The 16,983-nt window shown below is 39.6% G+C and overlaps 1 protein-coding gene across 5 annotated transcripts in view; it reads right to left on the minus strand.

Moving 5' to 3' along the window:
- The window catches only part of grik4 (glutamate receptor, ionotropic, kainate 4), a 391,090-nt gene that overhangs the window by 243,083 nt on the left and 131,024 nt on the right, over positions 1-16,983 (minus strand). The window contains exon 1 of one of the 5 annotated variants that reach the window (XM_088078928.1): positions 7,437-8,204. The exons of the other annotated variants lie outside the window; for them this stretch is intronic. The gene's annotated coding sequence lies outside the window, so the exon portion shown is untranslated. Of the gene's footprint in view, positions 1-7,436; positions 8,205-16,983 lie in introns of those variants that run through there. 5 annotated transcript variants of the gene reach the window in all.

Below are 16,983 nucleotides of genomic sequence, written 5' to 3' on the forward strand. Positions count from 1 at the left end.
ATGGCTTCACTGAATTTTCCAAACATGAACATCAAATCCAAGAAAATCATGATGAGGGGCGCCTAGTGGCTCAGTGGACAGAGTGGGTGCAACATGTACAGAGGCTGTGTCCTCAACGCAGCAGATGTGGGTTCAATTCCAGCCCCGGCACTTCAGGAAAAACTTATTTGGCGTATACTTTAGTTAGTTAGTTACTTTTTAGATTGGCCAATCACTAACATGGGGAGGCGGGCCTTAGGACCTGTACCGCAATCAGACACCTGAGGCTATTCGAGATTGAATAGCCTCACTTTGGGGGAGCTGTCATGTTGTCCATCTTTATATATAGTCTATGGTTTTTGCATATTGTGTAGCCCAAATGATGTCAGTATGCAGCTGCTGACAGTGTTGCCAAGCAATGGTAAACATTTTAGTCTTGAGGCCAATGTTATCTAACATACAACTGTTGACAATATTGAAACTGACAATTAAAATCTCACCTCCAACTTGTGTTGACTATGTGTGACTTGGGTTGTCTCCAACCATTTTCTCATCCAAACTCGTTTACACACATTTTCACAGACAAAATTTCAAAACTTTCCTGTGACCTTTCAAGGACACACAGTATTTTTTCTTGCCCCACTTAAACAGTGTTTTATTTTTTTTTTTAATTTAAGATATTTTTGGGGCTTTTTTGGCATTTATTGGATAGGACAGAGAGTAAGTATGAAAGGGGGAGAGAGAGGGGGCGACATGCAGCAAAGGGTGGAGGCTGGACTCGAACCTGCGGCCGCTGCACAGAGGACTCTGTACATGGGGGTCCTGCTCTATCCACTGATCCACCAACACCCTTACCCAGTGTTTTTTTAAAAAAATCTGATTTTAAAAAATTGAATAAATGTATGTGATGTTAAACAAAACATTGTCCTGCATTGACACATATTTGAGCGCTGTTACATCGACAGCTACATAAAATACATTTGCTGTTATGTTACAATACGTGGAAGGTTATCCATGGAAGATTGCTGAGACAATTTCATCACACGCACCAAAATTTCACGACGTTTCCAGAACTTTCAATCATTTTTTTATGAATTGCATCACTTTTCCAGGCCTGGAAAATGCGATTGTGAATTTCCATGACTTTTCCAGATTTTCCATGACTTTGGGAACCCTGTATTTAACCCTCTGCTTTTGTTTTACTCAATGAAAAGCACTGTTAACATTACAGCAGTTTGTGGTGTCCGTCTCTGTTTCGTTTACATCTGCTTCCCAACGAGATCATGTGAGGTGATGCATCCATGCTCCCCCTGGCATGACAATCAGCATCATGCAGTGTGTGATGTGCCATTATTCTCAAGTCTTGTGGTGTGTGCATGTTTAAGAACATCTGAGAAGGTTCTCCTAATGTGCATGATTCAACCCGATTTAAAACCAGCTAAGACTGTAAAACTCATGCAGTCTGAGCCCGACTTCACACAACACTCATCTTCTTATTCTTTTAGCCACCACCCAAAGCTCATGATCATAGGTGTGGGTTGACGTGAGGATTGGCTGATGGATTGAGTGCTTTGCACACATGCTTAGCTCCCTGTTCACCACCACAGTCCAGTACAACGCCCACATTACTAAATGTTCTCAGCCTCCTCCGGGGCTGTCCTTTGTCGCCAATTGTGTTTGTGATTTTCTTAGACAGAACAGAAGAAGAACACAACAAACTCTGCCCAGAATAGGCAGACTGTCCCTTTTGGGAACAATTTGAAAAGCCTCATAAAATAGTTCAAGTATTTCCGACTTTGCTCCTCGAGCTACATTTCATGGCTAAATATGCGTTTCATTTGTGAACAGTATTTGTGCTGTTAGATGTTTAAATCATGGTAGATACTTGTGTGTGTATATCTTTCACTAAGTGGGCCAATAAGGGGGAATATGGAACCAGCTTGAACTTGCACTCATCAAACACGCAGACACCTATATCTCGATTAAGGAGCATTGATAACGCTAGGCAGGATTAGAAAATTTAATCCTGAAAGGCAGGATGAAGGACTTTAATCCTGCCTCGATTTATCAGAGCTTTACCTGTTTAAGGGGAGCTAAGAATTCGAAAATAATGACATAACTTCCAGGCAAATTCAGGTGTACAAATTTTCCATGTAAGGAACATATCATTCCCTGGAGACTGCTGTAAATTTATTAAAAAACGTAATGGGGTTTCTGATGTAGTAATGTGATGCTAATGAGTTTCTGTAAGTGACTATTTCTAATTAAACAAAATGTGAAAGCTTCCAAACATCAATCAAAGCCAGACATATCCGCCATCAACATTACATCGAAACTCATATTTTTCTGTTATGTGTGAAAAGTAGGAAGGGGAAAGGGCTATCATTCTTTTCAAACCCACAGAGGAAGCTACTTTTGTTAGTACTACATAATTTGGATAAAGTAATAGATAAATTAATAATAACACATTGTTGCCTGAAAAACAAATGATAAACAGTAGTTATTTTGTTGAATTTATAGCAGAGTTTGTCAGCTCTCATCTGAGCCAACATTACTGTCTTAAAGAGGCCGTGAGCTCTTTTAAGATAGCACAAAGCTGGTGGTATAATATGAATATTGACTAAAGGAATACAGGTCATGCAAGCTTGTAGGGAGGGTGGTTAAATAATGCTCCAAATTTTGGCTACATTTTGGCATGGGGAAAGCTGGCTGACCATTTTCAAAGAGGTCCCTTGAAGTCTCTCTATGTCTTCGTTAAAATGGGTTCTGTGAATACCCACAAGTTCCTTTACAAACCCACTGTATGCTAATTTCATGCAGTTTTTTGCATGCTGTATAAATGTGTTATTTTCGCCTATTCGACAAATGGTGTATTTGAATATTTCTGCATACTGGGGTCCCTAAGCAGCCTTGAAATTGCATAAATTGGGTATGACTGGAAAGCTGAGACTTTTGGATTCAATGAGCCCAATTTTATTCATGTGTGAAGATGTTAGTCCCCGTGGTAGCCCTTTCATTTCAGTAACACCATTTTTTTTAAACTCAACACCATTGTACAGAATGACCCGTTGTGACCTCTGGGATAAACATAGCCTCCTAAAACTTTATGACCACAAACTTGAGGCCGTGGGTATTCTGAGGATGGGTGGCTTTCATTGGTATATTGACAATAATGGGGTTTCTAAGCAGTTTCCAGAGCAGAAGTGCTCGCCATCCAATAGCAGAAAAACTCAGTTCTCACAGAAATCTCCAATTGTCAATAGGTTTTCATACCAAATCACAGCATGGGTATTTCTACAGTGTTCTTCGTAGTCTTGGTGTCTTGATGTGTTTTGCTTTTTGGGTTTTTTTGTGGGGGGTTGACCATTTTTGTAAATTCTTGAGTGGTAAAAATTGCTTGATATAACCAAACCAAATTAAATGGTATTAACCAAGAAAGTGCTTAAACAACTCACAACGCATAATTAAGCATGGAAAGTGTCTACCTCCATGGTAATGCTCTAAACACTTAATTACAGCAATACTTAATTTGTAGCCTGTGGGCCAAATCTGACCCCTGATGGGGAGCTGGGTGGCCCCCAAACCATTCTAATTCATATTAAAAATTAAATGATTTACACTGGGAATTGTTTTGTACTTTTAGTATATATAAGGGGCCAGAGTGCATAAAACAGCATCAAAATAGAGCTTGCTTAACAAAAAAGGCACCAGTGGAGTATCTCCCATACCCACAACAGAGGTCCTAGCTACACCCCAATGTCCTAAAATCCTAAAGAAATGTCCTAAAATCCTAAAAATGTCCTAAAATCCTAGAAATGTCATTAAATCCTTGCCCCTGGCCTCCTGTCATTTTGCAAAAGTGCCCCCCAAGCAAAACTGAGTATCCCTGCCTTATTAACTCTAAAACTTCAGAGTTTGAATAGGCATGTCATTAAAACACAGTGTTTATTATTTATTTATGAGTAGAAAAACTAAAAACACATGTTCCCAGAATTCAGATGATGTAAACTATGTCTATGTGGTCTCTCATGACCTGCTATCTCCTTCTGATCCCCCGTTCCTCCTAAAAAAAAGACAAAAATTGGTCTATAATGGGTCTCTGTGGGTTTACCCCCCAACATGAAGATAAAGACATCCTGCTATTCAACACATCTGATAATCAAAGAATGTGGAATAATCTGACAAATGCATCACTGGATATGTTTTATAATTAAGGCCTTAAATCAATCCTCCCTCCAAAAATAGATCCCACTCTAACCACAAGGGCGTGAAAACACTTTATCAACAGGTAAGGCACTTGTATTAGGTGTCCAAAACTGTTAAAGGAAAAAAAAAAGGAAAACCTTTTCCTGCAGGTAACAATTTCCTTAGTGTGAAATTAAAGGATGTCAAAGGTACAACTATAAAGTCAACTTCAAACTGTTCAATAAATTTATGAAAAATGGATAAGCACAGAGGAAATAGGGGATTATAAGTGGTTTCAATGCTGATGTCTTAACCCCACAGCTGCAAAGCCACAGCTACTTTGCATATCATTATTGACTCGAGCCTGAGATAATATCATTTTTTTTGTATGTGCATTCATGAGCGTACAGACACAGATGTTCACACACGCAAAACACCCATACATGTGCCAGCACACACGCCAAGACTTATTATGGCATTTCACAGCTCGTCTGTGTGACAATTTTTTCTGATTAAATTTCATTTACTGCAACTGGGGTTTCATCACCCAATAACAGGCAGGAGAGCTGAGGCGCTGATACATGGTTGGTTCCACCAGGCACCGGGAGAATATCAAAGCATGCCACCTATCCTCTTTTATTTCGCTCCCTCCATTTCTTACTTCTTGCCTCTTTTTTCTCGTCCCCTACAGACACCTCGGATCTCACCTCGGCTCCATCCTATCCTCTTTGCTCCTCTTGCACTGTAAAATCTGACAAGTTGACTTTACTTTAAAAAAATCTAGGAAACCAACTGCCTTGAAAAATCTAAGTGAATAAAACTATTAATCTTAATTTATGTTAACTTTCTGTGTAACTGTTAAGTTTGCATAAAGTGTTGTTATATTTACTTGATTTGGTGAAGTTGTTGCAACTTAAAAATGACAAGTTCAATTAAACCGTTCTTACGTTTTAGCGACTTCAGTAAACCAAGTGAACTGTGAACTATATCTGTATTCTGCCAGTTGCATGCTAGCCAATTATATATCTATATTTGTAAACATGTTAAGAAAACAGAACTCGCTTCACAAAATAAATACAACTAAATTTCAAGTAAACCTAACACTTAGATATACAGTAAGTAGAAATTAAGATTTATACTTCTATTTACTTTATTTACTTTCCTTTTTCAAGGCAATCCAAGGTTATTTTAAGTAAGATCAACAGATAACAGATTGTGCAGTGCGTTCACATCTCTCAAGCTTTGTCATGTAAGACACACAGCCTGGCCCAGCAGAACAACAACAGCCCAGAGAGGAGACTACAACATCCTTGACACTCCAAAATGACAGAACATCACTGGCCAAAAGTCTCCTATGGGCTATAAGGCACTTTTGGAAAAGATATAAAACATTAACAGATGGTGCCTCAGTGTTTCCAGAGAAAACTAGACACCAACAGGTTGGATTTTCACACTATATTTCTACTAGAAATGCATGTACAGTGTATTATTGCTACAATTTCTTCTGGGGGATAAACCGAGTTCAACAGAGAGTCGGGATGCAGCTAACAATTATTTTGATCATTGATTAATCTAGAAATTATCCTCTCCTATTATTCAATTAATCTTTTGGTTTATAATTGTCAGAAAATAGCCAGTTATTGCCATCACAATTTTCTCATTTAATAGCTTGTTTTATCGAGCCAGAGTACAAAACCTACAGATAACTCTTTCAGGTTATGATCCACAACCAGAGAACATTATGCCACACTGTTATAAAGCAAATAGATGATGTAACAAAAGAGGTTGCTTGATTGCTCCTCTGTCGATCAGCCAATTGTCAGTAAGTAAAAATAACAAACATTTATTGATTTCTGTCTCTAAAATCTGCAGATTTGCAGCTTCTCTCGTTATTTTATCATTGCAAATTAAATATCTGGGGGTTTTGGACTGTTGGTCAGAAATGGGAAATTGCAAATGCCATCTTTCATTGTCTTTTCTTTGTGTGTTATTGACTAAATTAATTCTCAAAATTAAAAAAAATGAATGGCAAGAAGAAAGAAAAGAGGAAAAGGAGATGAGATGAAATTATAGGAAAGTTGGTGTGCTACACATACTGCTGAGGTTGTTTTTGTTTTTTTCGCAAGTGTTAACATGATGTAGTCTACACTGCCACATGAAGCTACTTGCTAAAGTAAGGAAAACATGTAATCTTGGTTGCTGATGTTAATTTTTTCCCCGATTTCAGATCATATTCCTGCTGGAACATGTTTGGTTATTTTTCATGGTATAAAGTGTCACTTTTTTCCATTACAGTCTTCTCCCAGCTGCGATGTTGCTGCAGAGATGCCGAGATGCAGAACAATCCTCTGACTAATAAGAGTGGATTGGGCTTCTCAGGAAGGGGGGTTTAAAAAAACAGGCTGTCTCATACAGAGGGTGAACTCAGGCATTCAAAGATTTTTTTTTTAGCATTAAAGCAGGTAAAGGTGTTCAATTAGAAACCCAAAATACAAGTATTAACCTGAAAGTTAACCTGAAACAAGCATAATAGGTCCTCATTAACCTAACTTCACGCTCAGTATCTTGTTGGGGATTGCAAAAAGCGGGTGCTGTGACATGAAAACAAATTAGTTGAGGCCTAGTCCCAGCTGTTTTTTTAAGTAAACTTGAAAATATCTCCATCATCAACCCCATTGTTTGAGTTTTTGAGTATAAGGAAAGTTCATTGACTGGTCTGAGCGCTGCTGCCCACCTACAAACAGTGTGGAGTTGCTCATTTCGAGAGCCCACAAAAGACAGAAGTTTTCAAGCTGTTAGGATAACACTGGCCAGTCTGGAAGCTGATCTTGACCACAGTTTGTAAACACAAAGCAGCCCAACATACACAAGCTGGTAAATAAGCACACACTACAGTAAAAACAACAACGGCCCCATGCTGTGCTGTCAGAAAGACAGATTGATGGTTCAATATTGCTTTTTCACAGTCTTGTCTAAGCCTTAAGATAGTGCTTTCGTGCTTTTTCACAGCACTTTCAGTTTTTTCAAAGAATGTTACTGCTCACTGTGTGCAGCTTTGTAAGTGGTACCACACAATCACAGCTGAGAAATGTCCAGGTGCTTCACACTGGGGTTAAGGGGCCTTAAATAACAGACAATAACAGATAATATTTGTGTACATTCACCACGCTTCCGCAAATCACTAGCCAAACCAGAAGTAGCAGGGATTCAAAACACACTACATCTTCTGCCATCTCCAAAGCTACCGCATAACCCAGCATGCCACCACTCACCTCGCCTTCCGGGTGAGACCGCTGCCGTCATCCCAAACCATCCCTGAGCTGGAGGGACGTTTCTCCAATCTTTACAGACTCGGGGATGAAGAACTGCTCCTTGATTTCCTGGTTAAAGTTGCTCCCACCGCTACGACGGAGGCTGAGCTGACGTCCACACTCGTCTCCGCTGCGTGTGCCCCTATGTGCGCCAGTCCCCTCGGCTCCGGGGGCTCCGTCAGGCCGCTTGGTCAAATCCTCCGGCAACCGACCAAAGCCGGCTTCCACTCCCATTAAACCCGCTGGCAGAAATGTAGCCCCCGGCCCGTTAACTCCTCTTCTAACAGCAAGTCTCCGCTGCTCACTTTGATTGTTGGTGACGCCATTGTTAGATATGTTAAAAACAAAAGTGCGTAACTAATTGCTCACCGGGTGGTAAAGTTAAAGTCGCCCTCTCTGCTCGGCAAACATATTTTTTCAAGACGTTATAGCTCACGTTGGCACAAATGACACCACCAAGCAGCAGTCTGAAGTTTCAAAGAAGGATTTTAGCTGTCAAAAATATGGGAAGTATGTCTTCACCTGGTTGCAATCAGTCTGTCCATTACATAATGTGTCTTTTATCGAATATTTTAATCTATTTTGGGACGGTATCCAGCCCAGCGTCCACGGCACCCGAGCACTTTCAGCAATTCTCCACGCAGTCAGCACAGCCTCACCTCACCGACTGACAGCTAACCACTCCACAACAGTCCGGTGCTACACACCGGTCACTAATTGCACTTCCTCACCCTCAGTGACACATTCATGTCCTGTCAGGACCATAGCTCCCCCCACAGCCCAAACACGGATCATAACCCTCCAGAGAGACACAGTCACAATCACTAACACATCTATCAAACCGCCTTCTGCATTTCATTTTCTAAATACCTGCCGTATTCAAAATAATTTAATTCCAGTAAAACCAGTTCCCATTGCTGGTCATGATTTCCTCTCTTCAAATATTTAAAATTCAAAATCCAAATATCCTTTAATCCATTAGATCGAACTTCTTTTAAATGTAGAAAAGGCTTGGGTTTGATCCATTTTAACCTCAGAAGCTTATTATAAAAAAATAAAATGGACCACACTGGTGTTTTAATACCTCAGTCTGAACCTGATATCCTTGTTATTACCGAACCATGGTTAAAGAAAAGTATCAGCAATGCAGAGTAGCTTAAAAGCTTAAAAGTAAGTTCAAACACCATATTGACGTATTTACTAATAAACTGAGAAATGTAACTGGCTTTTAATATAGGAATAAAAATTTGTTTCCCTTTTTAAACAGAAAAAGAATAGTTGAACCTGTTTTAGATTATAGGGATGTCAGTTATAGAAAAACTGCTGCCTCTACATTAAACTCACTGGATGCTGTCTATCATCCAACTCTAAGGTTCATAACCAGTGACGCTTACAACACCCACCACTGCCAGCTTTACCAAAGGGTTGGCTGGCCTCATTTGGCTGGTAGGTGTGATCAGCATTGGTTTTTATCCATCTATAAAGCTTTGAAACAGATGCTTCCTTCCTATATTTCATCTCTCTTAAATCTGAAGTCACAGAATAGCTTGTTACTTCACACTCCCCAAATCAGAACTGAACTAGGAAAAATTTCATTCTCTTACAGTGCACCTTATAAATGAAATAATATGCAAAGGAACTTAAACTTGGACAATCTTCCATCATTACAGCTTTTCAAATGCCTTATTTCAAATATTGTTTTAATCAAGTGTAAATGTTTTTTTATTATAATTTCTACACCTTACTATTTTTTTTTTCTAAATTTCTATTATTTAGCTATTTACATCGCTATTACTGTATGTTGTTTTGTATGATTCTGCCTCTACCGTTTTGTGATCGCTTATGTTTTAAATGCGTTGTTTAAGCTCGGCATCATTGAAAATGAGGGTTTCCCTCAATGATTTCCAGAGACTTAAATAAAGGTTTGAATGAATGAATTTTCAGATGCAATTACACATGTAGCTTTTATATTCAATGAATATGTATTAATGTCAACTAAGGGCTTACAGTCTTCCCACTGGGCTGGCTCAAACATTTAAAATGTGCATTGCACGTGTTAAGTATTTGAGGTTATATACCTTTTCAAGGCATCTTTGCGTTGAACAAAAACAGCACATGAAATGTTGAACTTTGGTCCTCCTGAATTAAAATACACAATGTGGGAAATGGTGAAATTAATTTTACGACTTTGCTGAGCAAGGTTGTTCCCTTTGCAGCAAGAAAAAAAAATGAAAGCAATGGACATCGTTGAGCAACTCCAGGGTTTGTGGTGCTCATTTAATTACTAATAAGTAAGCTTTTTTGTTTTGTTTTGTTTTTCTTTCTTTCTTTTTGGTGTTTTCAGATTGAAAAAAGGAGTGGGGTGTAGAGTGGGGTTGGTAATGGCCACACTATGATACAAAGCAGGGTTTTTCAACTATCTAGACAGTGGGTCACATCCCTCTGTATGTATTCCATTTTTTCCAGGATTTTTTATACAGATCAACTCGCAGTGATTGTGATTTTCTTCATGCAATAAATCTCTTCAACGATCGCAATCCAGTCGCCCTTTGAAGGGGGACTTGTCTGTAGCCACTTTCATATGATGGCTTTCTTTCTTGCAGCCAAAAGCACTTGAAAAATGTGTTTTTCCTGGGCCATGAGTTTTTACCATGTATAATTTGACAAAAGAGCAACAGACTTCTATTCCAAAAATGTTCCTTATTTCTTTGGTAATTTCTTGCCAATGTGTATAGAGTAATAGGCAGTCCCCAAAAATATGAAGGTAAGTAAGCTTTTTCAGGCTAATGATCCTTGGCAACAGTCTACAGAGAAAGAGTCTTGTAATCTTCCTTCTCCAAAAAATTGAGAGACTTAACAGTAGTGCTACAGTGCTGGAGTTTCCCTGATGGTGTCCAGTTCTTTGTTTGGCCCTTGCAACCCATGCTTTGCGCTAGTTGTTTCTTTAGGGAATCAGCAGACTTTTATTTGTGACATACCATTTATGCCTTGTCAAAGGGAACAATCTATTAAAGAGCAAGGTCCTAAAACTAATTTTGCTAGTTTGCATAGTTGTTTTTTAGTTCTGGAGGACTTTCATATGCTGCTTTTTGTATAGTAGTGGCTGTATCTTTAGTCTAAATTAAGTCAATTATGTTGTTTTCTAGCAAACAAAAGACAATGAAGCGGTCTGTAGCATATGTAGAAAATAAGTGCAGGTCTTCATTTCCCCACATTTCTCAGCCACGAAGACACCATGCTGCTGGGCTAAACATTTGATGAAAAGTCAAAGCACATGTGTAAACACCAACCATTATATCTTTACATTGCTCTACCATGACATCAAATATAAGGCTGGCTTCATTTTGTCCAGAGAGACAGAGAATACAAGAACACCTGAGAATCAGAGATGGATTTGGTGGCATTGCATAACAAGTAACTGATTTCTCTTGTGCTTCTCCATTTGTACTCGTACATATAATGCCAAGGCATTTTAAAGCAACATGATTTGCATTTTCAAAACACTGAAAGGGCACCTTTATCTTAGTAAGGTCCTCCGCCAAACAAAAAGCTCTCGTATACAGCACATAGGCACTGATAGAGTGATAAAAGTCTTAAAGCAATAAAATAATTGGAGGTTACACCACTTTCTGGAAAGCCAAAGTGGTTGCTAGGCAACTGCTCATGCCAACTTATCAGCTTACATTGAGTGAATACAATGTGAAGGTAAAACATTTACATGAGGAATAAGTTATAAGGAAATAGTGAAACCAGAAATCTAGAAGTAATTTCTTTTCAACCTGTTCCCTTTCTTTTTATTTCTGTGTATGCAAGCTGATCAGAAGTTTTGAATAAAATTTCCTAAGACAGTTGTTATGTTATGACAAGGACAGTCAGCTACCAAGCTACAGCAACTTGTTAAAAAATATTTTTAATATAAAAGCATCTAATGCCAGCATAACAGAAACTAATTCATGTTAAATCCACTTTTGTTCTATCAGCAATGCTACCCACGCTATTTCTCCTTTGGTTCAGAATATTAATACAAAACTGACGGTAACGACGGGTCGTTTTCCATTTAATACTTTTTAATGTCATGTATCCTGTGCTGCATGTGAGAATCAGATTTGACTGATGGGTCATGTTCCCTTTTTTCAAAGGCAAACAGACATTCTCTCTCTGGGTCAATTTGCTTTTTATACTGTGACTCACCAATCATATTTGACCGATGACCGGGCATTTTGAAGACCCCTACAGAATAGTTAAGTGACAGGACTCACACCCAAACACAAGCAAACAGACACACACAGACACAACCACACACACACACACACATACAGGCCTGACACAAGACAGGGACTGATTAGAGGCTAGATGGACAGAGCGAGAAAGATGGGGAGGAAAATGATTAATCATTGGATTTGACATGTTTTGCCACCACCTGTCAGCCTAATGTTTGTCAGGATTTGTGAGGAGATGACAAGGCAGGGGGGGTCATGAAGGAGGCATGCTGCCTCATTACATGTGATACACGTAGGTGGGCAGGAGCATGCACACACACATACAATTGAAAACGCCACATTGCTGCACCATATCTACATCAAAGATTTATACATGTTGCCGACCACACACACAACAATGATAACTTACTGCATGCATGTTATAGAAAAATCCTCTTGACCTATACAAATCGCTCCCCTGGAGCTATTGTCCACAATCAATACCCCACAATGCTTGACCCTAAAACACAGCTGTCAAAGTATGACATTAAGCATGCAGCAATTATACAAACACTGACAAAGACTGCATGCGTGCTCATAATACCTCTAACAAATGAAGCAATGAACATTTATTGACACATAGAAGCAAAGGATGATCCCACAGCACACACAGATGATGCAACAAGTGAGTTTCAGTGAGGATGACACAAATCACACGTCTTGTTGGTTGTCATCCATTTTGTTTAATCTGTGTGTTGATCAAACAATAATCACATGAGTAAGTGTCATGTTAAAAGGTGCAAGAAAATGTGCCAGGTTGGGACATAATAATTTGTGATCCCGAGGAGCCTTACTCATCTGTTTGATTAACAACACTAAAGAGCCATGTTCAACAAAGCAATTTTGCAATGATGCCAGCATAATCTTTACAGATGTTTGCAATGGGAGCGAAGCATTATTACACTCCGCTAAAAAGGCCAAGTATTTTTTAGCAGGGGAAAAAATGCTTTTGTGAACATAGTCTCTTACAGTTACACTAGCAGCAATGTGAAGCTGTAATCCTCATTTTACAACAAAAAAAATATCAAACTGTTAGATAAACCAATGTTTTGGACATATTGACATTTTGATGGGGCTGGAGGAAAAGTCAGGGAATCACCATAGTTATTTGGCTTCATCCTCTCTGGACCATGATTGTCTGAACAAAATTTCAGTACAATCCAGTATTTGTTGAGATATCTCAATTGGAACCACAGTGGTGAACCCACCAAAATACAGACCCTAAGCCACAAAAACTAGCATGGCTCAAAAGCGCTACAGTGATATTTTGAGCCCCACTGAAAGAGGCTGTTCAGGGCGGGAATATCCCATCTTTATGCTGCCTCACCATTCTGTATTCTGTGATTGTGGAATGGAGAAACAGAGTTGTCTCGCCTTTAAGCTGCCAGTGGAGGTAGTAACAGTTCTGTATTGAGGTCTGTGTGGCACGATGGTATAATGGGTGTGATATTTTGACTATGTGTTATGTATGTAACTCACAGCAGATTTAAGAAGCAGCTGGCAGCAGTTAGCGGCTAAGTCAAATAAGGAGATGAGCTGTCAAAAATGTCCACAAATTGGGAGAACAATGAGGTATTCATCAATTGCTCTATAACAGGAATGGTGAATGATTGTTATTTCCATGTTATGTCATTGTTATTGTTTATAAAGCACTGTCGGCACATATGTCACACTAGAGGCAGATGCTGTTGCGTTAAATTTCACATTGGTCACTCCTCTTTTGCTTCTGCAATGCCAGCATGATGTCTAAAATCAAATACTGGTGTGGCATGATGTCATCACGGTTATGCTCTGTGTCAAAACACAAAGGCGGTGTAAAGAAGAGATCTCATGGTGCCCCTATGATGTGATCTGCGTGTCATGCACCTTCGAGGGGGCAACCAAAGAACTATTAATTCAATAATGGTCCATATAGTAGCCTTTTTTTCAACAATGTAAGTCTGTAGTTTGGCAAGCCAACCATAAGAGCAGCAATTTGCCAGTCAACATGCCTTTGTTTTAAAAGCCTTTACACTCTTCCTTGCTGCCTATTGTGCACAGTATTTGGCTGCAGGCTGGAGTTGACCTTCCCAACTGCTAAATGCTTTGCCAGTGAAGACAAGCCTTTATTGTGGGGACTCTGAAACTGGAGGAGAAGGGGAGAGATATAGAAATAAATCAATAGGAGCCAAGAAAGCAAGTGTGTTCTGGATTTCTTTTGTATTTGCACGCATTAATGTACATGTGTGCTTCCGCCTCAGAAAGTGTGTAAGCTGTACTGTGGCCCCTTGCCCTGCCTTTGATCTGTCCCTTGCAAAGAGATATCAGACAAACAGGCCCTAGCCTTCTAGCTAATGTAGGGCCCGGCTGAGCCAAGCTGAGCTGTGTGGGTGCCACCTACACACTGCAGCTTTCCATCTCTACTTCTTTCAGCCTCGCTTCCACACCTCCTCACAGCTTCCAACACTAAGTGCTTACCCTCATCTCAGAATATGTCACTATATCTGCCTTGCTTGAACATTAGCTCTATTTTTTGGTTAAGAGATGGATTTCATGTCGATTCTTTTTATTTGAGCCCTGAATCAATCATCATCTTCACATCCACATAATCATATCCATTGTTTAGTAGCAATCTTACCCAACCCCTGAGCTGAATAGTTGTGGACTCAGGGTTTGGCGAAAATGACCGCTATAGTCTGTAGATATTTTGTCTAGTGTGACCTTCCTGATGAAGTCTCCCCAAGGCACGTCAGCATCCAGGTCCCATGAGACCAAAGGCAGATGCTGGGGTGGGTTCTTTTTCTGAGGCTGCGGGCAGGCACAAGCGGTCACTTTGTAATGAGTGATCATGGTGTGGGCTGGGCAGCCTTCAGATTTTATTCCGTAATTTACCACACAGGGTATTCTGTGATAAATCATATCTGATGACTTCATCAAATTGAAACATATTCATGTGAATCTTTTATGAAGCTTGCCGGTCAAGAGTCAGAAATCCTTTAATGAAATGAAATCGTACAGACTCCAGATTGCAGCCTGGTGCATGAATTTGGTGCAAGTAGATTGTAGCAGCAGGGGTGCAGCCGTCCTCCAAATGTCGGTAAATGTAGCAGTGGTTAACCATGTGACTCCTTTCAACTGAAAATTCTGACAATGTTTCGAGTTAACTCTGCTTGACATTTTGCAGGAATGAACAAATTAGGTTAGCTAATATGAGGCATATTTTGTTAATTGCAAATATGCAAATTATATAATGAATCATTTTACTGGGTATATTTAAGTGAAAACCTTTTGCTGCAGCAACATGACTGATAACTATTACCCATTAGTGCTCTTGATTACCACTTGTACAGCCGTCTGTGCGTCCAAGTAATTTGTTTATAATAAGACCGGAGAGGGGACTGTAAGGTGAGAGTTGGAGAACATACTAAAGCACGACGGTGCCTGAAAAGAAGACAGAAGGTTGCAGCGCGCTGTGCTCTACATTTTAATTGAGAACAAGTTAAGCTGCTGATTTAATCTCCCTGTCCCCTGTCTGCAATAAGAGGTGGCCATGTGTAAAAATTCAGTATCCATACTATTACGGTAACGCTGTTTCTTTGTAGATAGTGTTTACCGAGGTGGGATTTGTGCTTCTGTGTGTCAGCGTCAGTGTGTCGCCATGCACACTCATATATATCTGTTTTCCCTCCTATACCCAAACTCTCTAGGGATGAACTTGCTTTGTCTACTAGTGTCTATTCCCCCAGAGGTGCTGTGCTGTACAATAGCATTGTAGCAGAAAAAACGAGGAGTAACTTGACATAACAGTTCTCTACAAGACACTGTCTTTTGTTTAAAGAACAAAGCCTTTTTTGTGTGTTACAGTATTGGTGTGTAGATGATATTAAACTCTCTCTGGAGCTTTGGATATTATGTCATATAGAAGAGACCATGTACAAGGAGGAGAATATGAATATAGTGTTGTATCCACAGAAATACAAATTGGTGTCAGTGTGTGTGGGCTGGGGCCCCGAGTGATATATTGTATTGTCATTAACAATACCAACTTTTGGCAATTAAAATCCAATTCATCATCATGAGTATGCAGGCTCATTCATAACAAAAATACTTGGCATCGTATTCTGCAGCGTGTATTACATTTATCAGTTATTTTGACATAATCAAAAGCTGTGCCAAGAGGGGGATAGAGAGCTCGGGTAATGAGATCTCAACATTGAGGCCAACTGGCCGCTCCAACTGCCCCAACTGTCACTCAGGTCCTAAAAAACCTATTAAAGGTTCAAAAGTGAAAGTGTGCTTGAAAAAGAAAGAGTCAGACACAGCTGGATGTTTTTTCTGAAAATACATCTGTGCAATTGTCTGCATTGGGATGGGAAATGATCAATTTAAGAGAGGAAACCAGACCCGATTTTGGCTCAGTTACAAATTGAGTCAATATGAAAATCAGAGAGCTACTGGGAAAAGGCTATTTTTCCATCCAAGAAAAAAAAATGCAGCTGCAGCACTTTTTGAATATATCAGGCCCTTTTTTACAAGGGTTCAGCACATTCATAACGTGCTTCAGCCAAGGATGAGACTAGTGATGGCAAAGCCTTCACCACAATTAAAAAACAGCAATAATAACCTTTTAAATATGCATGAATATGAAACGTTCTCCCAAAAGACCTTGAAAAAGGCAACATAACTTCAGTTTAATACCAAGCATAATAACTGAAGACAAAGTTGGCTGAAATCAAATTCAGTGCAATTCATTCTCTAAAATGCAGCTTCTCAAGGACATGTAAAATTTCTCTAAAAAAGGATGAGGGCTCTGTAGTACACCACAGATTTTTCACCTCAATTTCACTCTTCTTTTATGGTGGTTTACCCCCTCTAGGCCAGGCTTCTTACTTAATGCTGGAGTATTCCCTGAAAACCTCCACATATCAAAACAAAGACCTCATTTCTAGGTGTGAAAGTGTGCAAAAATCATGTTTGTGTACCAAAGGCTATGCTCATTATAGAAGACGGGCATCTTGAATATCCCATGGGGTAGCGCAGCACAAGGAGGTGAGAGAATCGCGCTCCTCGTGATCTTGCCATCTGTTACATTGGGATTGATTTCTCCAGCATCTGGCTGAATGCTTGTCTACATTTCAATGACCTGCATCAATCCCTGCATCATTCTCTGTCTCCCTCTTTCTCTCTCTCTCTAACCCACACAAACACACACATAGGCTCACGCACATTCCTGTATTTCTGTTCTTATGAGGACACTATGCTGACTAAAT

The sequence above is a fragment of the Plectropomus leopardus genome, chromosome 6 (assembly GCF_026936395.1).
Source record: "Plectropomus leopardus strain MGB_pleo_1.0 chromosome 6, ASM2693639v1, whole genome shotgun sequence".
Classification (NCBI taxonomy): Eukaryota; Metazoa; Chordata; class Actinopteri; order Perciformes; family Serranidae; genus Plectropomus; species Plectropomus leopardus.